Here is a 24,817-nt window from a genome sequence, read left to right on the forward strand (position 1 = left end):
TTTTGTGTTGTGTTACTAGATGTGTCTAGATACAATGAACCTAGCAACTTGAAATGTAATCCTATTGGACCGACATGAAATCGGATTCCTTTTAAGGACATCATGTCTAGGGTTTTAATGTGTGTGTAGTTGTTAGGGTTTGTGATGGTTGATGAGTTCTTGTATGTGCGATCTTAACAAGAAAAGATCAAGTCTGTGTGTTGTAACAAAGTGTGGATTTACTGAAGACTAAAGTAATGCTAAATTGCATTAGCAATGAACTATCATGGATCTAACCAAGCAGACTGTGTTGTTTGCTAGATCATTCACTTGTTGATTACTCACATCTTTGACAAGTTAGAAACCCTTAACTGGGTAAGCTCAGAAAAGCCTTTGTAAATCCTCTAACAAGGTGATTCACATCTATGGATCTAAAATCCTCTCACAAGGTAGTCTTTAATCGGACTTATCTCCTAACAGAGATTAAGATTTTTAACAGGATCTGTTCTGGTAAAGAACATTGTATGACCTTAACCGGTCTGGTTACTATTTTGCAGATAGTTACTTGTGAGTTTCATCTCACTGTGGTTTTTCCCATTTGGGTTTCCACATCAAAATCTCTTGTGTTATGGTGATTATGCTTCTGTGGGTGAATGCCTTACTTGTTGTTTGGTTTGCATTTGTGTTAACCAGTTTGTTAGTTAAACTATTATACCGGTTTACAGCTAGACTGATAAAGTGTTTTGGTTCAGTAATTTTTGGTATACTAATTCACCCCCCCTCTTAGTATTCATCAATTTGTATCAGAGCCAACCTTTCTATAATTCTAACCACTTGGAAGGAGATATGGTGGAATACACTGTGAGAGAACTTACTCATCGACTCACTCAGACTAAGCAAGCCTATGATGAACTTAAAGTCAAATGTAAGGCCTCTCAGGCAAAAAGAAGAGAGCATGCTGAAAAACTGATGGAGCTAACTGAAAATAGTTCTTCTGATGAAGCAGACATGGAAGCCCTAGTTCAAAGAGTTGAAAAACTAAATGAGTCCAATGCCAACCTAAGAAGGGAACTTGAAGGACTAACTATCAAAATGTGTCAAGAGCTTGAGAACTAGAGGAAAGCTAAAGATCTGGTAAAAGACAAAGATCATGAGATCTCCAAGCTGAAGCAGGAGATCAGTGCACTTACCACTTATCTTCATGAAAATAAAATGGAAAAGGAAGAAATGCAAGGTGAACTACACATGGTTGTTTCTAAGAATGCAACCTTGAAGGAATCCAATGCTGCTATTACCAAAGAACTTACTGAGTCAAAGGAATACTTGCCAAATTCAATAAGAGCACTATCAAGCTAGAGTAGAAGCTTGAATCAGCTAAACCGGTAAAGAATACCAATGGACTTGGTTTCTCTGAATATGAGAAAGGTGAGACCTCTGGAACAAAAGATGGAGCATCAAAGAAACAACCGCCACCAAAGGATAAAGGTAAGAAAAAGCTCAAACCTGTTTGCTTTAATTGTCTCAAGGAAGGACACATTGCTAATGTATGTAGAAGTAAGGCTTACAATAACTTTCCTTATTTTCTAAATGATAAGCCTAGACCCAATAGATTCAATGGTAATTGTTATGCATGAAACAAGTTTGGGCATAGAGCATTTGAATGCAGGTCTATCATGCACAACACTGGAAGGTATCCTCAAAGGAGTAAAGGAGCTTTTTTTGAACCCTCTGGGAACTGGAACCCAAACCAGTTTAATACCTATAGTTATTAGTCAGGAAGCAGTGGCTATCAATCGGCAACTGGATGGAGAGAAACCTATTTGATCTATCATGGTAATGGTCACACTGCTACAACATGCAGAAGGAAGAATGGAAACATGAATAATGGACCTTGGAGAGCACCTGGAATGATTTGCTATCATTGCAACAAACCAGGTCATACAGCAAGATTCTGTAGAATGAGAAAGAATATATCGGATGATATACTGGTCACTCTGGAAGGAAAGATAGATGTTGAAACCGTTCAAATAGATATGAAGAAAACCTGGAAGAAGAAGCCAAAAGAAGTGATTCAAGAAGAACCAGTTTTTGCACCTAGTGTGGAAGTCATTGAACCGGAAAACTAAGCATCAGAAAAGCTTAGGGGGAGCAAACGGTGAAATATCTCGAAACCTCAGTTTACACTGGTAAAAGACCTTAACCGGTAAGTGATACCTGTCAACTGGCAGAAGACTGAAAATGGTAAAAGGCAAATTAGGGTTTACGCCCTAATAGTGGAGCATTTATTATGGTAGGTGGAGAACTTGTTTAAAAGGATTTTTCAAGTCATTTTTCACTTATCAGTTCTTGAGCGAAGAATTTTTTTAAGCACTGAGCGATGAAAAGCAATTTGGATTGCGATTCGAAGAATTCTCAAAATCTTGAAGAAGAATTAGAAGCGAATATCAATTGGTCAAGTGTAGACCACAAAGCAGTATTTCAACAACCGAAGGAGTGTGTGATGAAGTGTAATTTGCAAGCCCTAAATTTTGAATTATGAAGGTATTTCTCAAAATCTCTCTGTTTATCATGGCTTCCACATCACACTATAGCCCTAGTCCACCTGTTGATCTAGTAGACTTCATTCAATGGAAGGCAAAATAAAATGCCCTATCTCAAATACCCGTTGGTGTTATAGTGGAGGAAGGCATTTCCAATTACATTGACTATAAAATTGAAGACTTAGGATCTCTTGTAATCCATTCCCAGTTGAGTTTGTTCTGCAGGAAGGACAAGAAGATTAAACTGGAATTTAGCATCCTGGAAAAGAAGAAGCTTCACAATGCAGTCTATTTCCTTGAAGAGTTTTCAGAAGATCACATCCGCATCATTCTGAGTAGAGTGCATGGTGATAAAATGTACTTAGAGCAGACGCATGACATCACACCAGAAGTGATTCATGCCGTCACTAATTTCTATAACATCGGTGAAGTGCCAGTCCTAAGGAAGATCAGCAAGACTAAAATGGCCAAGCTCACCGGTTCTATGACCGACCAACAAGGACTGACCATCAATCCCATCAAGGACAATCTGGTCAAATATGCTTGCATGGTAATAGGTTACCAAACATTTTATGCTAGCAAGATCAACTCTGTCTCTGCTGCAGCGGTAAATGCTGCCTACCAGATGATCATGGAAGATGCATCATTTAACTTATGCACCTGTATGTAAAGGCAACTTCTGGTGAACCTAAAGTCGATTAAACAGGACAATGCCTTGAGATTTAAGTTTGGACAACTATTGGTTGGGTTGTTCTTCTACTTCCAAGGTTACTTCCCAGGAGTCAGAGATATTCAGTGGTCTGTCGACCAACCGGTTACAAAGAAAATCAAGGAAAGCCTTCAAGCGGTTGGAACTGGTTATCCAGAAGTTGTGAACAAATACTTTGATGAGTTCAGATGTAAAATGAGCCAAAGAGTGAGAATATCAGGTGATATTGTCAAGAAATATGAAGATGACATCTGCTTCACCATTGGAATTGATGAGTGCATAATGGAGGCGGTTGAGCCTAGATAGGAAGAAGTGGAACCGATGGGATATGAGGTAATGTATGACATGCTAGATGGGTATGCCTCTACCCTACTCACCTCGCCCCTTGATCCAAAGGCAAAGAGAACTGGCACATATTTGGAAAGGGTCACACAAGTTGAAGAACTGTCAGTAAAGAAGGGAAAGGCAGTGCCTTCAGTATCAGCACCGGTTACCACAGCAAGTCCCAAAGTGACCAAGTGGTCACCAGCAAAGAAGAAACTGGAGGCTGCACCTGCCAAAGTCTTTGAGATAAAGCGGAAGACAAAAGACACCACACCAAACTCAGAGGACACTGTGTCAGAAGAATAGCCTAAGAAGACTAGGCAAATGAGGAAAAAGACAAAGAATGAACCGGCAACATATGTACCGATAACAAGTGGCGCATTGCCATAGAGAAGGAACAGGAAATAAGAGAGGAAGTATTTGCACAATACTTTCCTAATGTGCCTAAAACTGAACTTTATGAAGTAGTGGAAAGATATAAGGGCCTCTTCTTCATGAGAAGAAGGAGACTATTGTTGCTAGAAGGAAAAGTTCCTGAAGTAGTAAATGATACCCACTCTCATGCCCAAGCCACTTTAAGGTTGCATCAAGTGGCTGAAGCCAATAGGAAAGCTGAGCAAGAACCGGCAACCAATAAACCAGATGAGGTATATGACAGTGAAGGAGAACAGGTCACTGATCAAATGGACCCTATTAATGTTGATGCCTTGAATGGTGAAAATGTCACTCTGGGTACACCATCAGAAGTGCCAAGACAAGAAAAATAGGACAAAGAAAAGGCTGCCAAGGAGCAAGCAGAGAAAGAGAAGATGCAATAGGAAGAAGAAAAGAAGAAATAGCAAGAAGAAAAGAAGAAATAGGTAGAAGAAGAGAAAAAGAGAAAAGAGGAAGAAAAGAAAAAAGATGAGGAGAAGAGGAAATGAGAAGAGGAAAAGAAAAGAAAAGAAAAGGAGAAGAAGAAACAAGAGGAAGAAAAGAAGAAGGAAGAAGAGAAAACAAAGCAAGAAGCAGAGGAGCAAAAGAAGGTAGAAGAAGCTAAGTTAAGAGCCAAAGAGAAGGAGGAAGTAGCATAGAGCACATAGGTGGATGCCCCAAAGGAAACTAGTAGTCAAGCCAAATTGGCTGACATTAATAGTCCCATTGACCTCCAATCTGCTAATGAATCAGAGCTTCTACAAAGCATTAAGCTTGCTCAAGAACGCCTTGAGGTGATAAGGAGGAAGAAGGAGCAAGATGTGATCGAAGCTGCAGTGGACACCCTTACCGGTTTGATACCTGGTACCAACCTCCCCAGTACCAATTCCTCTCTGGCCCAACTAAAACTCTTATGCACAGTTGTGGAGGACCAGGTACAAAGCCTGGAAGAGGTTGTTGAAGCACATGCCAAGAAGGAGCATCAAAAGGCTTTGAACATTGCCTTGGTTAAAAAGTTACATGAGCTTCGGTCCAATCTATAGAAGGCATAGAAGGACATCAAAGATGCAATGGATGAGGGGAAATTGTTGCTCAGTAAGATATGTCTACCCCATCTGTTCTATGATGATGTGCTTGCCCAGAAAGATAAACTGCAAACTGATTTGCAAACATTCATAAGCACCTTCAAGACCCCATATGATTCCTTTGCTGCTTATGGGAAAACCGTTCACCGGTTTCAACTTCAGGTTGTAAGAATTCATGGGAAAACCAGGTACAAAGCCTGGAAGAGGTTGTCGAAGCACATGCCAAGAAGGAGCATCAAAAGGCTTTGAACATTGCCTTGGTTAAAAAGTTACATGAGCTTCGGTCCAATCTATAGAAGGCATAGAAGGACATCAAAGATGCAATGGATGAGGGGAAATTGTTGCTCAGTAAGATATGTCTACCCCATCTGTTCTATGATGATGTGCTTGCCCAGAAAGACAAACTGCAAACTGATTTGCAAACATTCATAAGCACCTTCAAGACCCCATATGATTCCTTTGCTGCTTATGGGAAAACCGTTCACCGGTTTCAACTTCAGGTTGGATGTCAGCAACTAGACCAAGGATTTGCAGGAACTACAATAGGTTCTACTCCCAAGACTGCAAATACTTCAAAAGTGCTATCTCAATTTGGATGCCTTGATGGTTACTCAAGAGATGAGTACCTTGGATGCCATGGAGGAACAGGTATCCCAGATGCAAACGCAGAATGAGGTTTCTACCTCATTACTTGAGTCATGGTCCTTATCCATGAATCAATTTATGCAGGACTTTAAATCAGTTTTTGACAAGTTTCACTCTTTATTGTCATAAACATTTATTCAGCAAATAAAAACAGGGGTTATTCAGTTGTATTTTGTCATTGTTGGCAAAGGTGGAGAAGTATTCTGGTATTTAAAATTTTGATGCATGCTATGTAAACTCATGTTTATCTCTGTAAGGAAGTAGTATACATTTTCTTTTCTACAAAGGGATAGTGTATATGCTTAGGGGGAGTATTTTTTATTATGGCATATTTTTTTTTGTAAAAACACTTAGACGTCAAAATTTTTCCTAAGTGTTGCCATCAATGCCAAAGGGGGAGATTGTTGGCATTTTTTATGATTATGTTGTGATTGTCATTGATGGACACACACTTGCTATGAGATCACTCTTTGTATGTATGAGCTATGCTCAACCGGTATTTGTTTCAAACTAGTATTATGTTATAGTCTTTAGACTATTTGTGTCTTGCAGAAAGTGTTTACCAATCTCAAGCGACATGAGGACCTCAAGCAGTTCGAGGATCTCAAGCGAAATGGAGCAAAGGAACTAGAAGAAACAGTTGTCATTTTTCCAGTCTTCATTTCTGTCAACCAGTAATCTGCTAAACTGGTATTAATCTGAGTTACCAACCGGTAATCTGTTTAATAGTCAAACCGGTATTACTCTGAGTTACCAATTGGTAATCGGTAAAGTTGTATAAACCAGTAATACTCTGTCATGAGTTACCAACTAGTATATCTTTGTGATGAGTTACCATCCACTGACACTTTGACGGTGATTTTGTGTCATGTTACGAAATGTGTCTAGATACAATGAACCTATGAACTTGCAATGTAATCCTATTGGACCGATATGAAATCGGATTCCTTTTAAGGACATCATGTGTAGGGTTTTAATGTGTGTGTAGTTGTTAGGGTTTGTGGTGGTTGATGAGTTCTTTTATGTGCGATATTAATAAAAAAAGATCAAGTCTGTGTGCTGTAACAGAGTGTGGATTTACTGAAGACTAAAGTAATGCTAAAATGCATTAGCAATGAGCTATCATGGATCTAACCAAGTAGACTATGCTATTTTCTAGATCATTCACTTTTTGATTACTCACATCTTTGACAAGTTAGAAACCCTTAACCGGGTAGGCTCAGAAAAGCCTTTGTAAATCCTCTAACAAGGTGATTCACATCTGTGGATCTAAAATCCTTTCACATGGTAGTCTTTAATCGGACTTATCTCGTAACGGAGATTGAGATTCCTAACAATATCTGTTCTGGAAAGAACATTGTATGACCTTAACCGGTCTAGTTACTATTTTGCAGATAGTTACTTGTGAGTTTCATCTCACCATGGTTTTTCCCATTTGGGTTTCCACGTCAAAATCTCTTGTCTTGTGGTGATTGTGCTTCTATGGGTGAATGCCTTACTTGTTGTTTTGTTTGCATTTGTGTCAACCAGTTTGTTAGTTAAACTGTTATACCGGTTTACAGCTAGACTGATAAAGTGTTTGAGTTCAGTATTTTTTGGTATACAAATTCACCCCCTCTCTTAGTATTCATCACCATGTACATATAAGGACCATATACAAAGAGAGCCATATACATATACATCCAAAGGATTCCTATACAAAATACTAACATAAACATCATATATCTGAGACACTGTAAGCAGTTACTAATAGACACTGAATCATAGACTGTTAACATCTTTTAATCCTCAGTCCATGTTTTCCACCATAGGGGTCCTTTTGTCCATATGATGATCTTGTTCCAATGCACCACTCTAATTGCAGCTACCTATTGAGCCTGATACTACCTTTCCACTCTCTTGGCGTCATTAAGCTCATTCATGAAAGCCTACAAAGCATTAACAAATGGAGATCTCTCTATCTTGAACCTGGACCATGTGAACATACTAATTATTCACCTTATTAATTAAGTAATTATTTAATTAAGCTAATTATTCTTATGAACTAACTCAATCATCACCTTTCATATTACTAATCATTCAATTTATATCTTTTAATCAATTCATTGTTAACCCCTTTCATAAATAATAATTAAATATTAATTATTTAATTAATTACGATTAATTCCCTTAATTAAATAATTTTTATTATTTAATAACTCTAATTATAATGATTGAATAATTTCATTTAAATTATTTAATTAATTAATTGATTCCTCCACTTCCCCAAATTCAAATTTCACCTAGTTCCATCTAATTTCACTTCTCAAATTCACATTTCACCAAATCTGAATTTCAATAAATTTCAGTAAATCTCATGTGCGTTTCATGATTCAAAAATCCAATTTCAAATTCAAATAAAAATGAAAATGAATTTCAATTCAAAGTTCTACAACACATGTTGAAAATCAGGACTTAACTCAATTAACTCTCCAATCTCTACTTTTCACTCTCAATCACCTTTTCTGACTAATCAATCAAATCAGTCATCTCCCTAATCAATTGAGTCCACTAGTCAATCAATTGAGTCTAATATCCAATCAATCTTGTTAACAGGTAAATCAAATGAGTTAAAAGATCAATCAATCCACTTAACTGGTCAATCAAAAGCAATGAACTATTAATCAACACTTCAGTTTCAAATCTCCCTCCATCTCACCTAAAAATCTATAAAAGCAAGGCTTATTTCTCAATTTCAATATAGAATAATTATCTTCAAAATAATTGTGTCAATCATATACAAGAATCCCATTGCAACACCTTAGAACCACCTATCACACAATTTGGAGAAGAGCAATGGAAGCTATGATGCAGAATAGGGAGTTTGATTAGTTTAATTATTCAATTCTTGTATCTATATTTCATTGTCATTTAGGAGGTAATTTTAATTGGATTAGAGTTTATGATTCACTCTTATAAATATGATTAGTTTTAATTAAATTTACCCCTAAAAACAATGGTGAACTTAACGTGAAGTAACAATATTTAACCTTTTTATTTGATTTTGTGTCTTGCGGGGTCTGTACAGATGCATAGGAAAATGCAACACATTCGAACGCAGAAATTCGCATTCGGTCATATCGCTACGCATGTGACATGACAAAAATTTGTAATTGCCCATACATCAGTTCCCATTCACCCACATGATGATACACATTTGGAGGACTTAGTGGCATGTTAAATTTCTTTTGTCGCTTTTGTTTCTCATTTAGTTACGCTTCTGAACCATCTTTCTTTTTTAATTCTAGAAATTTTAATCTTCTGCATACAATGTGTCTAACCCCATGGAAGGGAAGGTAAGATTCAAAATTTCAGGTGCTAGGAAGAGAACTGAAGATAGAAGACAATGGAGAGCTTATCGACAGATGATAAGAGTACAGACAAGACTCCAAGATCTTGAAGAATTGGCTACCCTATCCCAATACTATCATATTGTGCACAAATACCTAGAAAACTTTGACGTATTTGATGACATTGAGGTCATGGGTAATATGATAATGGATGAAACTAGGTCTATGTTTAACTAGGTTATTTTGAGCTAATCTTTATCTTGCGACTTCCTGTCATCTTTCCACATTTTGTTTTCTGCATTATTTTAACAAACTTTGTCTTCTACACCGCATTCGATAACACAAGAATGCACATTCATTCAAACTTTGATGCGCATTTGATGGAAACTAATATGCATTCATTCATGTAGAAATTCGCATCCAAGTGCACATAAATTCACATTTGATCAGAAAGTGGTTCACATTCACTGGATAAAATTCAAACCTCTATGTTTTGTCATTTTCTCAAATTCTGGTCTTTTAATATTCTATTTTAACAAACACTAAGGCAAAATTTGTAACTGAAGGAAAAACTTATGCTTGTGAGCCCCCAATACAAATTGATATTTTCATGGGTTTTGCAGGTACAACTGGACTTAGTTTAATTTACACTTCCTTTGGTGTCATTTAAAAAGAACTAAACAAATTTGCTTCATTACAAGTTATTCATCATTACTTTGTGGATTAAAATGAACATCATGCTTGTTGGAGCAACATCATTGTTGTCACAAAAGTTTGCACCCTTGGTGATCAGGCTTGATCACCAACCTTGTGAAACATGGAAACAACCCGTCAAGTGTGGGACCTTGCATTGTTGTGAGGTTAAATCTCTAGAGAAGGCTAACAGCTTTCTGTTCAATATGAAATGCAGAGTGTTGGACCAACCTAACAGTTGGTAAAACTAATCTATTGATTCTCAGGAAAAGATAGAGAGAGAGAGAGAGAGAGAGAGAGAGGAATGCATAAAGGAAGGGAAAAGGGGTTTGCACCTAGACTAAAATGATGACCTCCTCTACCTATGACTGCACAGAACATTAATAAAACTACCCCGAGAATGCACTGATTTCTATCTTAATTTGTCACCCAAATGTGAGTAAAGGCTAGAAATTGGGAAATGGCAAGAGGAATTGAATCAACACTACACCTACAACTTAGGAAAACCAACAAGAATGTATTCAAACAAAGAGGTAAGGCATTACACAAATTAAGTGAAATGAAATGGGGTAAATAGACTAATTTTATTCATGAGAAGGCAAGGCAGTTTTTACAAGTGCAGAGAAACAAGAAGAGTTCTACAGAAGAAAAGAAAAATGAGAGGATCTAAACAATATGTTACAATTTTTCTTTTATAGATCAGGCATAACTCAGATGATTTCATTTGATAAAACCCTAACCCCACCCAGGTTAGGTTACAAAAATATCAGAAGAAAGAGAGAGAGATCAGATCGACAGATCTGATGGCATGGTGAAACAGCTCTGAGAGCATCCTCTACTTCTGAAGAAACAAAAATCCTTGCAAATCAGGGAAAACCCTACATCTGAATGTGTCTGGGGGTACCTGCAGAGCCCAAAAGTCTTCAAAATTCCTTGAAGAGGCATGGGTGGCATCTAAAATTAGCCTGCAGGGTCCAATCTAGAGTAAAGGCGAGAAAATCTAGTGGTTGCACTGAAATCGAGTCCAAAATCGGGCACCGACTGAGCAAAGAACATCCTTGACCATTAGGTCGACAACCACCCTGCATAGAGCATTCAAAACTCAACAGCATAGAGAAAATCAAATGTCCACCATTGATCTGAGATATTTGCATGAAGATGGACGTACGAGATCTCTCTACATAAGCATCCAATAGGCCCAAGAGAAGATTAAAACATGGTCGTCTGATCAAGCCTTTATGAAGATCTGACAACCACAATTTGCCGACATGGCACCTTGGGTCCATGTTCCACTCACTCTATTTGACCACTAAATGGCCCTACATACCACGTGGATAAGAGGGAACAACCATCCCCTTTGGATTTGCTTTGTCTTCTTTTCCCGCAAATCCCTTTGCACTTCCTATTAACCTCGCGGGATAAGCTTCCTTGAGTTTTCCTTTATCAGTCTTCACTGTCTCTTATCCCATGATATCCCTCTTATCCTCTTTTATCCTCATGGGATAAGCATTCCTTGCTTTTTCTTCCTTGTTTTCTTATCCTGTAGCATCTTTCTTCACCCGACTTCAGCTTGCAGGATAAGCATCTCTTTGATTCACCCTTATTTCCTTATCTCACGAGGCCTTTGATGCCTTTTTTTCCTCCCAGGATAAGAGAGGTTGACCCTTTTCTTACTTGGATCTTATCCTATGAGGCATCCCTTATTTCTCTTTGATCTAATGGTAGTCTAAATGTCATTGCTATGCGGGATAAGGCCTCTGGCTTATCTCATTCTATCCTCCTTATCCCGCGACATCTTCTTGTTGACCTTTTCACCCTACAGGATAAGGAAAAACACACATCTGCCTTTATGTTTCTTATCCCACAACATCATTTGCACCCTAGATTTACCTCATGAGATAAGGATTTCTTCTTTTCTTTAGATAATTCCTTATCCCACGGGTCACTCCTGATGTCTTTCTAACCCTGCGGGATAAGCAAAATGCTTATCATTATTTCTTATCCCGCATGGTCTCTTGTTGACCTTTATTTTCTTATCCCATGGGAACATGCATGATAAGAAAGTCCTTCATTTTCTGTTTGTTCTCTTATCCTGCATGACCTTATCCCACGAGGCTTCCCTTGTTTCTTTTCTCCCTATTAAGGTTGGCACAAAAATTTGCCAATATTTCTGGTGACTCGGATGGGGTGACAAGCCTACTTGGCACATTGATAAATAGCCTTATGAAGTCCATTACGCACAGAGTCAAGGCCTAAAACAAAAATAAATAATCTTTGCCCCTGCAAAATGTCAAAACCTCGCCATTGTGGAGAATATCCTGTGCACACGCACTTCTTGGAAAGCTGAAAAAACTGAAAAGAATGTAAACTAATTATGTACACTACCTCACAATGAAAGGGCTAAACAAAGCCATTCACTAGCTTGTCAAAATAGATACCTTTCCTGACCAATGTCTGATCCTCTTCATTCCTTTGGAAAACTAGCTAGGAAAAGAAAATTGAAAAGCATCCAATGGATTGCTAGAATACCTCCCAAAACCTGAGAGCAAAGAAACTCACCCATGTCTAAATTTTATCCTTCTCAGGTGGATGGGTGAAAATAACTTGCTCCTCTTCATGATGCTCAACTTCATGCTCAGAAGTAAACATGACAAGGGGTGAGTTACAGGTCTAAGCCAAATGTCTGATAGGGCGTCCTCTTGAAGTAGATAGACTTAGGCCATCATTGCTGACCTGCCCTTTTCTTTGTTGATTTGGTGACAAAATAGGCACCTCTGAGATATGTCTTTTCTCTTCAAAATGTATTGCCTCTGCTAGCAATCTAAGATCTTCTTGTTCCTCCTCTTGATTCAACTGAATAGAAGCTACCTGCTCGGTGTCAAAACTTGAGCAAAAGCCCTCTAGATCATCCCAACAAGAATCATCCTTCGACTCCTCAACCATTGGCTCGATCATGTGTTGCTAATCAGATGCAGACACACTCTTCTCCTCAAAGAAGGAAGGGAGCTCATCCTGAAATGAGAAAACAAACTCCTACTCACTATTATCCTTTTTTTTAGCCACAAGGATGCTATTTGATTGGCCAATACCATGAAAATTTGTCTCCTGCCTGTTTGTATAAATATAATCTCTCTTCACCACTAAGGCCTATGAGTCATCCTCATTTATACAAGCAACCAAATTAACATGACTAGACCGCATAAGAATAAATGCTCTTAAGGTGCTTGCAATTGCATGATTTAGGCTATCCAAAGGCCTAGGCCCTATCCATTGGTTTTGCCCCGCAAAACAGGAGCTCTACCACTGATAGCCTTGAATTTGTGGTTGATATGACCTTCTACCTTGGGATTTTTGAATCTCTGTGGATGGTGGAGGAGCAACAGGTGTGAGAAATTGTCCTATAGATCTCACTAGTATGGGTGCCATAGTAGGTTGTTGTGCATGAACCTTTGGGAACAAGGGCATTGAAAGTCTTGGTGCTAACTTTCCAGCCTATATTAAGCACCTTTCTACCTTGATGGCAATGTCATAAGATTCTAGAAGTTTATCCACTCCCAATGATCATATCATCACAACTATGTCACTATTTAGAGCCCTAAGGAATTATAGGAAGGCACAATTGGCAGATGGCCTGACCAAAGTAGGGATCCTATCCTAAGTCTTCAGGAACCTATAGTTGAAGTCTGTCATAAACTCATATGGGGATCTCTTGATGGTTATTAGTTGTTCAATCAGTGACAAGGGGTCACTCTTGTCCTCAAAACTCTTGCACAATCTTTCCCCTAATTCATCCTATCTATGGATTGAACCAGAGGGCAGACCTCTAAACCACTGTTGGGTTTTTCCCTTGAATGAAGAGGCAAGAAGCCTCACTGCTAAATTATCTTTTTTGATGTCAAAAATAGAGAAGATACCTGCTACATCTTGAATGTGCTCAATTGGGGTGATAGAGCTTTCCCCAATAAAAAATGGTACAGCCTTAAAGGTTGCAACTAAGATGATGTTCTTTTGGACTATAGCTAAGGGGTTGCCACCATTAAAGGTGACAAAAGCATGCATTCTAGGGATAGCCATGTGTTATAATGGGCCATAAAAGGTATAACAATAGGAGTGATAGAATGGGGCCTTAAGGGTTGAGTCCCTCCTCTAGGTGACAAAGAAAGCCTACCTTTACCTCTCTCATAACCAAAATTAAAAATTACCTCTTGATGACGATCTAGTTTATATTTTTTCCATAAAATCTACCACTAGTCAGCACTAAGAGTCTGAAGTTGTTCCTTAGAGTCAGCAAGTTCTTGATTGATTGCCTCCAAAGGTTGAATTACTTAGGAAAAGCATTGAATCCTTAGCAAGTATGTTGAAATGTGTCCCACCAGGCATGCCAAAAATTGTGGTATGACCGATGGCTTGAAGTAGAATAGTCTGAAAACTAAATCTTCTTTGAATTCTTAAAAAACATGTCCCACCAGGCATGCCAAAAACTGTTGTCACAAAAGTTTGCACCCTTGATGACCCAAGAAACCTTCGTCATCAACCTTGTGAAACATTGAATCAACCTCTCAAGTGTGGGACCTTGCTAAATGTGAGGTTGAATCTTTGGACAAGGTCGGCTCCCTTTCCTCTTTCTCCCTTTTTCTTGTCAGATCAGTAGATTAGACTTTCATGTGTTGGGTTGGTCCAACACTTTGCATTAGACTGAAAGGAAGTCGGCCTTCTCGAGAGATTCAAACTCACATTTGGCAAGGTCCCACACTTGAGAGGTTGATATAATGTTTCACAAGGTTGATAACCAAGGTTTCTTAGGTCATCAAGGGTGCAAACTTTTGTGACAACAATCTCCAAATAGTTTTTAGAAAACTTTGCAATGAAAGGATAAAAAACAAAATCTATCTTTTGTGTCTTGAAGGTGATAGGCATATGCTCTCCCCTTAACTAGGTGACCAAGAAGCCAAACCCACCATTTATGCTTTTTATCAATTTTACAATAGGATAAAACCATTAGCAGGCCTACCCTCCTGAGAAGTCCATAAGGTCAGTGAGAGGTGAATGACCTAAGTGGTAACAGCTAAAGCCATGTAATCCAAGCCACTATAAATAAATGTGTTTGTGATGAAAGTCACAAGCAATGAGTGTTATATATTGTCACAACTGTGTCATCCCTCCCTCAATATCTATATGGCACATTAAAATTTGTAGAGCATAACCTCTGGAAACTAGGAGACCTCCTTTAACGGAGTGGAAAACACTTCTGATTGTGACCACTTGAACGAAACCCTCTTTAAAAACTTTAGGAATTAGTATCCAAGCTGAATCAATAACTAGATAGATATAGTATCACAGTGCAAGGGTGGGGAAGAATCCACCCCCAAGGCACTCACCATATATCTCCCAAGAAAATGAACCAATTGAGGAGTAATTCTCTTTGTTTCAACTTCTAGACAAAAGAGAAAAAAAAATATGTGCACCCTAGGGTGTGACAGGGTTGTTTGAGTTTATGGAGTATCAAGATGTGGGCTATGGTATTATTTGTGACCTTTTGACTCTAGAAGAATTTGACTGTTTTATGATCATATGACCAACATTTATTGAAAATAAATGAGGTTTGAAAAGACCCCAACAATCATTAGGATTTGAAAAGATCCTTTAAATAGTACTCTCTCGATTATTTCATATTATTTTCTTACTTTTTTGTTGTGTCTTATGCAACACTTTCAAAATATCAAACATTCACAACATAGTCAAAACAAAGTAAAAAACAATCAAGTCTCATCAAGAATCTTTCAACCACAAATATACTTTGAGAACCTCAAGAAAAAACATTGCAATATCAAGTATCAACATCAACAAATCAAACCAAATTTGCCACATTTAGAGAAATGGAGAATATGCTACATTTTGTGACCTTGGGTCCCATGCATTCAATCCATGCATAGTGAAAACTTATGTCCCCATTTTGCACAAGTCCTCATCACATAATTAGGAAGTAAGGTCAACTATTCACATCTAAATAGTCTTTGCAAAGCCATCATTTACGACCCTCCTAGGATAGAATCGGTCATGCACACTTCAATAGGTTGCAATGAAGTCCATCATCTTAATTCTTGCATTATCTACACCTACATCACTCATTATCTATCACCCTTATAAGTATTAAGAGAATTTCATTTGCATGGGTCTACCAGGGGATGGAGAATTTCTATTTGAGCAACCAAACCTTGGACCAGATAATGATCAATTAGAAATAATTGATGTTTTAGACAATCTTCCTTGGGAATTAAGAATTGACCTCCCACAATATGAAGAGATAGAAGTTGTCTTAGATAACGAAGTTTGTAAGTCAGTCTGAATTCAAAGGCAAGCTAAACAAGAAATCAAGAAACAAAGAGAACAAGAAATTGTTCGACAACTTTCCAGACTTACCATCGAAGAACAAATTCTTCAATAGTAGAAATTCCTCATTATAGTTTAAGTTTGCATACGTAATCTCACAATCAATAGATCAAAGTCTTGCATATCAGTTGTCCAAGTCCTTCATTCTCCTTTTAGGTGCATCATAGAGAGTCAAGATCACTTTGAAGTTACATTCATGCCATTAATGTGATCTCAAAAGGAAAAACACCAAATGGATCCAAATAGTGACCCCTATTACAATCCTACTTGGAATATGAGCCCACCTACAAGCTCAAATTCATAATCAAGAGGGGTTGCTTTGTTACCTACAAGCACAAATCAACTACCCACAATTCAGGAGTTACAGACTGGATTAATACAAGAAGAGATTGAGGCTGCTCAACAAGACCCACAAGTAATAACTGTCCTCAATGCTCTTATCAATAACAATAGAGATAGGTACCTCTCTCTTTTGATCCAAAATGGAGCAAAGTTCCCCCCCGAATGTTGACATTTCTACAATCTTGCCACTTGGGGTAACTCTAAGCCAAAATACAACTCAGATGCCAACAAAAACAACAAATTCAACAGAAAGTGTTGCTCAAACTATGTCAACATAATCAAATGCAATACAAGCTACCAGGGCTTCAACACAAATGTCAGTAACCACGTCTGCTACATTCCAAACAACACCCATGGTCATTTCACAATTGGAAAATACTTCACAAGTGATAATAGCAGTATTTGCATGATCTAGTCTTAGTGGTCAAGGGACACAACAAGGATATACCAATCCCTTTGGGTCCACTCAACCCAATACAAGATCACAATTTGCCTACTTTACGACACCTAGTGGAGGCTTCAACTCACAACTCCATAATCAAACAATGTCTTCAACGATACCTATCTATACAAAAAATTCACCATATGTGACTCATACATACACATCAAGTGTACCCTTGACACAAACAGATGTTTTGGCTTAGCAAGTACAAAATCTGCAAAGGTAAATGGTGATAATGCAGTTAAGTAAAGAGAAAAAGAATTACACTATGGAAGATCTCATACCTTATCCTTTTGATAGGTCATTATAGATGCCACCATGTCCTCCTCATTTTGAAACACCAAAGTTTGACAAGTATAGGGGAAAGGGTGATCCAAGAGATCACATCAGAGAGTTCTTTACATCATGCATTAAAGTAGCCCATGAAGATACATATCTTTTACAACTTTTTCCCAAGAGTCTTGGAGGGTCTACAGTAGAGTGGTTTTCACATCTACCACCAAGGATTACCTCATGGGGAGAGCTAGAAAAGTTGTTCATTACAAAATTCTCACACAATATTGACAACCCAATAAATCTTATCGACTTGTGTTCTACAAAGCAAAAGGAAAGTGAGACCTTTTTCCACATTTTTACAAAGATGGAGATCTCTATACCATCGGTATCCAAGCCACATACTAGAAACAAAACAAGTGGATATTTTTAGTGAAAACCTCAACCTCCAGTGAAATATCCTTTATAAATGCAATGTTTGACTACCTTTAAAGAGATCACTAAAAAAGGATTAAAATGTGAGAAAGGATTGCTAGAACAAGGTATCCTTAAATATAGCAAAGACAGCGGTACATCCAACACGGCAAGTGCAAATAAGCCTAAATTTTGGTCTAGGAATAAGAATGTCACAAATGATGGAGTGGTAGATGCTCGTATTTTAAATAGAGTTCAACCAGTAGTATCACCGCAAGGACCAACAAGTTCTCCTTCACCAAATGTGAATCAGTCACAAGTTAACAATGCAACATCTACCAGCACAAATGCAGTACAATCAAATAGCTTCAAAACCACCAAGGACTAATGCACCAAAATGAAATTTTACACCCTTGGGAGAACCAATTTACTCTGCATTGAAGAAGCTTGTGCAAACCAATGTAATAACATTGCCTGAGGTGTGGCAATATGAACTAGGCCCATTCAAACCAGCATGGTGGAATGACAATGACTTTTGTATCATCGAGCAAAAGGCCACAAGACATCTAGTTGCTGTAAGCTAAAGAAACTCATTCAATATTTAATAGACCAAGGGGATGCCATGGTGGATGCCAATAAAGGATCTACAAATCGAACCCACATCATATACAAAGATCCATTTGTTAAGCACAATCAAGGTCAAGCTTCTAGTTCAATAATGCAAGATAACATGACCAACTACACAAAGGTTGATTATGACTACACCATTAATACACTCAGTGGAGGAGATGTAGTAGTGACCACTATCAATGTTAATCCTAGGAACAATGATTGTGTCATTGCGACCCGTAGATCAAAGGTTACACTATAAGGAGTACCTTCTCATACACCTCCTCAAACAGACAACTTCAATATTGTTGATCAATTAAAGAAGACTCCAGCACAAATATTGCTCTTTGAATTGCTTCGTATATCACCAAGTCATAAGAAAATCTTAGACAAGGAACTCCAATATTTAGTTGTCGCAAGAGAGATTACATTTCAAGAAATGGTAGGAAACATAGATGCTTCATCTCGGGTTGCTTTCATAGAAAGAGATGTCCTCATAGATAGAATCATGCACAATGATCCTTTACACCTAGTAGCTTATATTCATAAGAAAAGGATCATAAGGGTGTTGGTTGATGGAGGAGCAAGGTTGAACATATGCACCCTCGAATTTCTTGAAGCACTAGGCAATTCTCATTTTTAAATAAACCCTACAAAGAAGATCAACATAAAGGCATATGATGATGATGAGTGTCCTTCAAAAGGGATAGTCATGTTGCTAGTACAAGTTGGACCTATCACTACCAATGTTATTTTCTAGGTATTAGAAAGGGACTGGGATATAATATGCTATTTGGTTGTCCATAGATACATGCCATGCAGGGCATATCTTCCACATTCCATAAATGCATCAAGTTTTCATTAAATGAAATTAAAATAACAGTACATGGAGACCCAAATCCTTTTCAGCACTGCAACTACTTGAGAGAAAAGTACAGACTGTAACCTAGAAATGTCTCATTGCTCATGTACTAATTATTCCTCTAATTGTTTAAATAATTCTTTAATTATTTAATTAAGTTAATTAATCTTATTCTTCTAATTTCATATTTCCTCATCATCTTACTAATTATTCTATTTTTAATTCTATGATCATTTAATCATTTTAACCATTTTCTAATGTTAATTAAATATTTAATAATTAATTAATTATGATATTAATCCCTCAATTTAAATAATATTTATTATTTAAATAGATTCTATTTTCAATTTCTATCCTCTCTTCATTTAATCATTTAAACCATTTTCTAATATTAATTAAATATTTATTATTTAATTAATTATGATTAATTCCTTTAATTTAAATAATCTTTTTATTTAATTAAATTGAATTTCTAAATAATTAAATAGTTTCTATAAATTATTTAATTAGCTAATTAATTCTTCAATTCCAAATCCCCAAATTCTAATTTAATTTAATTTTATCTAATTTCTTCTATTTCATTTAATTTCATGAATTCTTCTAATTTCGTTTAATTTCATATTTCTTCTAATTTCTCCTAATTTCAAATATATGTGCATTATTTCAAAGATCAAATTGAAAATCAAAATCAAGTTCTAAATATATTCAAATAACAAACTGAATTTAAAATAAATTCAATATTTGAATTAAATCTCATGCAAAGATTAAATTGAAAATCAAAGTCAAAGTGCAAGCACATGCTAAATTAATTAATTCAATCAATTAATCAATTAAATCAATTATATTTTCAATTCCTATTTTTATCTTCAACTTTGCTTTTTTACAAAAAGCTTTCAATCAGTTAACTATTCCATCTATTGTAATTGATCTTTTCAATTAATTGATTAAATGCATCATTTCTTTAATTCTCTCCAATCATTCTTTTTCTATCTTCTAGTTACCTTTTTCTAAATAAAGCTTTCTTTGTCATCAATCAATTATCCTCCAATCATTCTTTTTCATCTTTCAATCAGCTTTTTTCTCAATCAGTTAACTCAATTTATTTATTCAATCTGTTGAGTTCCACCTCCAAATCAGCAGTTCAACTATCAATCAGCATGTGAGCTCACATGAGTTCCACCTCTTGATCTATCTGTTCCACCTTTCAATCAATCCTCTCCAAAAATTTATAAATTGAGCATTCAATCTACATTTTCAATGATCATGAACTTTGAATCTTTGTGTCAATTGCAAGTTACCAGCGCGATATCTAAGAGCTATCATACCACAAAGAAGAGAAGAACAATGGAAACTACATGCAGTCATGGAATAGGGAGAGTTGATTGACAGATTTTACATTCCTATTTCTTGTTTTGCATTATTTCATTGAGTTTTGTTTAAATTCTATTAGGATAGGAATTCATGATTTCCCTTTGATTTCTACTTGATTACATTTTGAATTTTAGCATACGACATAGACAACCAAGTCCAAATCAATCAGGAATCGACAGTCATTCCATAGTTTGGATCCATAGCACTATAAAATACACAGAATTTTGCACCATACATACCCACTACGCCTCCATTGAAAATCTAGGATGAGGAATGTGGAGAATTTTCTATTGTTGGACCATCATCAACAAGACCATTATCTCTCTCTCCTAGAGCTTTTGGGAGACCCTCATCTACACTCACAAAGCAAGATAAAAGAAAAGATATTGTAAGATATTCAAACTCTTGCTCATTTGTTAGATGGGGAGATATACAAGATGAAGCCCTAGAGGAAGACATGAATGATTGGATATACAAGGATGAAGAAGACTACCATGTTATCAAACTTCCCTTAGATCTCTATGTGAATGGATTCAAAATGTTACAAAGACATGACTATGATGGTGTTGGTGCCCCAAAATAGGGTTTACACTACAAGTAGGCAAAAACCAAGCCGGTTCTTTAGATTTATCAAAGGAGGAGCCATCTCCAACTATTTAAAATCTTCAAGGACTTGGACCAACATATGACAAGGATTTCAAAAATCCTTCAACACTTTGGGCTCTACAAAACCCTGGAGGGTGATCCTTTGATGAATTTATAATCTTTGTACCATACTTATACTTTCATCAGATTTAAGCAAAAAATCTCAAACACATGCTCAACAATAGGTAGAATTATCAAGGATGGCTAATCTTCCAATGATCCTCAAACCAAATGGAGCTTTGAGATGAACAAAACATACAACAATACATATAAGATACTGTACCTTTTTATTGTAATTAATTCTGCAGCAAACATAAGTGAGCAGATCACATAAATTATTATAAGGATTCATAACAGATTATGATCAGTGCCTCCTTCCATTGGGCGATTGATTTTGGTATACATAAATGAACTGTAATAGAACTTAATCTAATAGCATTTAGGTTTTGAAAAAACATTGCCTTACAATATTTTCCCTCGGCAACCCTAATTAAAACTACTTATCAAATCCAAGCACAAGTCCTATTGTTCTATAATTATGTTCGAGCATTTAAATTGATCCCTTAGATCAAAGCAAGAATAAAAAAATACATACACCATAACAGTGCACTAAATGAAAGAAATCCTTGACCACAATTCATTCAAAAGACAATAAAATTGCACAGTGGAGAGAACTAAATCAGAATTATATTTCCTTTCAATTTGTTGCTTTTTCTATCACAGAGATCATATACATATAATTCTTTCAAGCACCTGCAAGAAAACACACACCTAAGACTTATCTATTTTTGTCTGAAAATCCTTACACTTGCTCACTTTCTACTAATACTTGCTACATGAACCACCTTACTCTGAAAGATTTTAAAAATACTAAGTATAGAGATCAAATTCGGAACCCTGTCTCCTGGCCTTGAATTCCCTTTTATAGAAAATAAGGGAGTAGACAAACTATGGGCCAAAAGGACATCTATCATTCAGAAAATGATCGGTTACCTACAAACTTTTTACAAAAGATTCCATTTAAGAAATTCCATAACCAGGATCAAAATATATGTAACCGATTCATCATAGCACTTTAATCTTTTATTTTTCTTTTTACTACTATCGACGAAGATTTGAGGGGGGGGGCACTTCTTCAATTTCTCACATCCCAAAAAGGAACCATTGCATAGAGCCAAAACAATCTGCTAGGCTTCCACATCACATAGTTAGTTAACTAACAAGTTGATGTCCTCATTCATTCCTTCAAGTACATATTTCCCCACTCAGCATATTCTTCTTCTAACGGCCATTTGAAAAGCATGACCTCGTCAGCCTTGGTCCTGTAAGGAGTATATTTCACCGCCACCTGGTTCGCCTCCCTTTCAAAAGTTTCAAAAAATGATCTAGTATGTATTATTTTATCCATGTTGTCTTCCAGTATGCCAGTATCCAAATCATCGCAGATCATATCCACTTGAGTGTTAATAGCTCTTTCTTCTTCTTCCTTCCATATCTACAGAGTTTTAGTTTCTCCACTTTCATTTTCAATGTTGGGCAGAAATGTCTCATTCATTTCACTGAAAGCTCTCATCAACTCTCTTATCTTTCTCTCTATATTATCTGGCAATATTTGGGCCTCTTGCATTGACTTTACCAACAGGTGGGTGGGCTGAAGTGTTGGTGGCTTCTTAGCATGGTAATTTGAGGCCATGGACATTATTTTGAGCTCATTTCCCCTCTATAACCACTTTGTGAAAAACGGGATTGCTACCTCTTTGTCTCTATCAAAACTCTTAATAGCATTAAATAATAAAGAATAAAAAATGCACACTATTCATCCAGTTATTTCCTTTCTCATTTAAGTGAATCAAAATAGAGCTAACTATTTCCCTCTTCTTACTGGAAGATTGATCCTCTGACTCCTTTAGCTTTTTATCCAACTCATCAATCCTATCTAAAATTTGAGCTCTAGTTTGGTCAGTAGATCGTGTGGGTTCAGGCTCATCATCGATATAAGGAACTAGCAATATTATCGGAGCATTAGTCTCACTATCTAACTGAGTTGTTGTACTTGTATGTGAGACTAGTGAGGACTTGGATGTTGATGGGACTAATGCAATGGCAAGGGTTGAAGAAGATGCTCCTGGCTATCTCTACTCAAGAAGTTGTACTTTTGTTTGTAGTTCCACATATTTTTATTGAACTATATTATAATCATGAAAATGTTTTTCAAACTTATTCATTAATTCTTGCATCTCCTTAGCCTCTCGCTTTGCAGTTTCATGAGCTAACTTGGTTGTATCAACAACCAAATTTGTAGCTTCGACACTTGATGTATCATAATATCTCTTTATGATGAGGCCCACTTTCCAATTTGAATTTGTATCATTGACATCAGGCCTCCTAGGCCCTTGTTGTAGTGACCATATTGCTAAGGTTGCATGATCCTCTATAAAGTCTGATCCCTTGAATGCTAACCTCACTTCCTCTTCTGAGTTGAATTTTTGGCCTCTCTGATTTTACCAAATGCCACTACATCAGTTATATCCCATTCAGGCAGAATCAAGATACCATCCTGGTTTACAATCTTTCCACCTTCATCTTTTGTGATTGCCTTAAATTCTTCCATCATCTCAGTGTTGGAATTTGCATGAAGATTGCATTGATAAAATGTTATGTTGTCATTGATGTCAATTAACCTGTAATGATGTTGTTATAATGTTGTTTTGTAATCAGTAGGAAGAGCTAGTGAAGTGAACTCCAACCAGTAGGTGAGTTTGTGGAGGAAACTAGTATTGCTAAGAAATGGAGAGTTGGACCGGTAAACCCTACTTGTTGATATGATAAACCCTAACCAATGAATTTTGGTGAATCGGTTGTGTTGGTTTATGATCTGATGATGAGCGGTAATGATTATGACACGTATGCACCTTGTATGAGAAGAGTTTCAAATGGTTTTTGGCACCTTGAGATAATGGTTTTTATCTTGGGAATAAGCAAGTTCATTGTATGTAATGCAAACTGTGTGATGAGGTATAGTGTTCGATAAAGCAGTGATCAAGGAGTGTTCGAGGCTATCTTGAATGATGTGTAGTGTTTGTTATGTAATCCAATGGTCATACTTGAATCGATTTGTTTGTAATCTCTATGAGAGAATTAGGTTTGTGATGTGTTACTGACCTATAATTTTGTTTATAAGGTCGATGAGTTGTTTTGTTGAAGAGTTGGCAATTGGTAGTTGAGAGTGAGAGTGTGGTAGCTGAACCAGATGATGTATCTATAGTTTGTGTAAAGGAAGATAGGAGCATGAAAAGGATTTTAATAAGCAAGTGTAGTTCTATTCAAACAGATCAGAAAACCCCTATTGTTTTCTAACAATTACAATGGTAAAATCCCCTAACCGGGTAAGCTCTAACAAGCTTAGTGTTATTCAAATCCTCTAACCAGGTGGTCCATTAGCTTGGATTTCAAATCCTCTACCGGGGTTACTCCACACAGGGTATTGCTTCTAATAGGGAATTATAGTCAATCCCTTAACCAGGTGGTCCCTAATAGCATCTGTTCTTAACCGAACTTATTGTAAAGCTTTAACAGGTTGTATCCTAATAGGGTGAACTTTAGAAGAGTTCAAAATACTTATGGGTATTCATCCCCACCATGTTTTTTCCCATTTGGGTCTCCACATCAAAAATATTGAGTCAAGTGGTGAATGTTTTTGTGGTTATGTTTACTATGGTTGAATTTCTTAACTACTAAATCCACTTTGATA

The sequence above is a fragment of the Cryptomeria japonica genome, chromosome 6 (genome assembly GCF_030272615.1).
Source record: "Cryptomeria japonica chromosome 6, Sugi_1.0, whole genome shotgun sequence".
Taxonomy (NCBI): domain Eukaryota; kingdom Viridiplantae; phylum Streptophyta; class Pinopsida; order Cupressales; family Cupressaceae; genus Cryptomeria; species Cryptomeria japonica.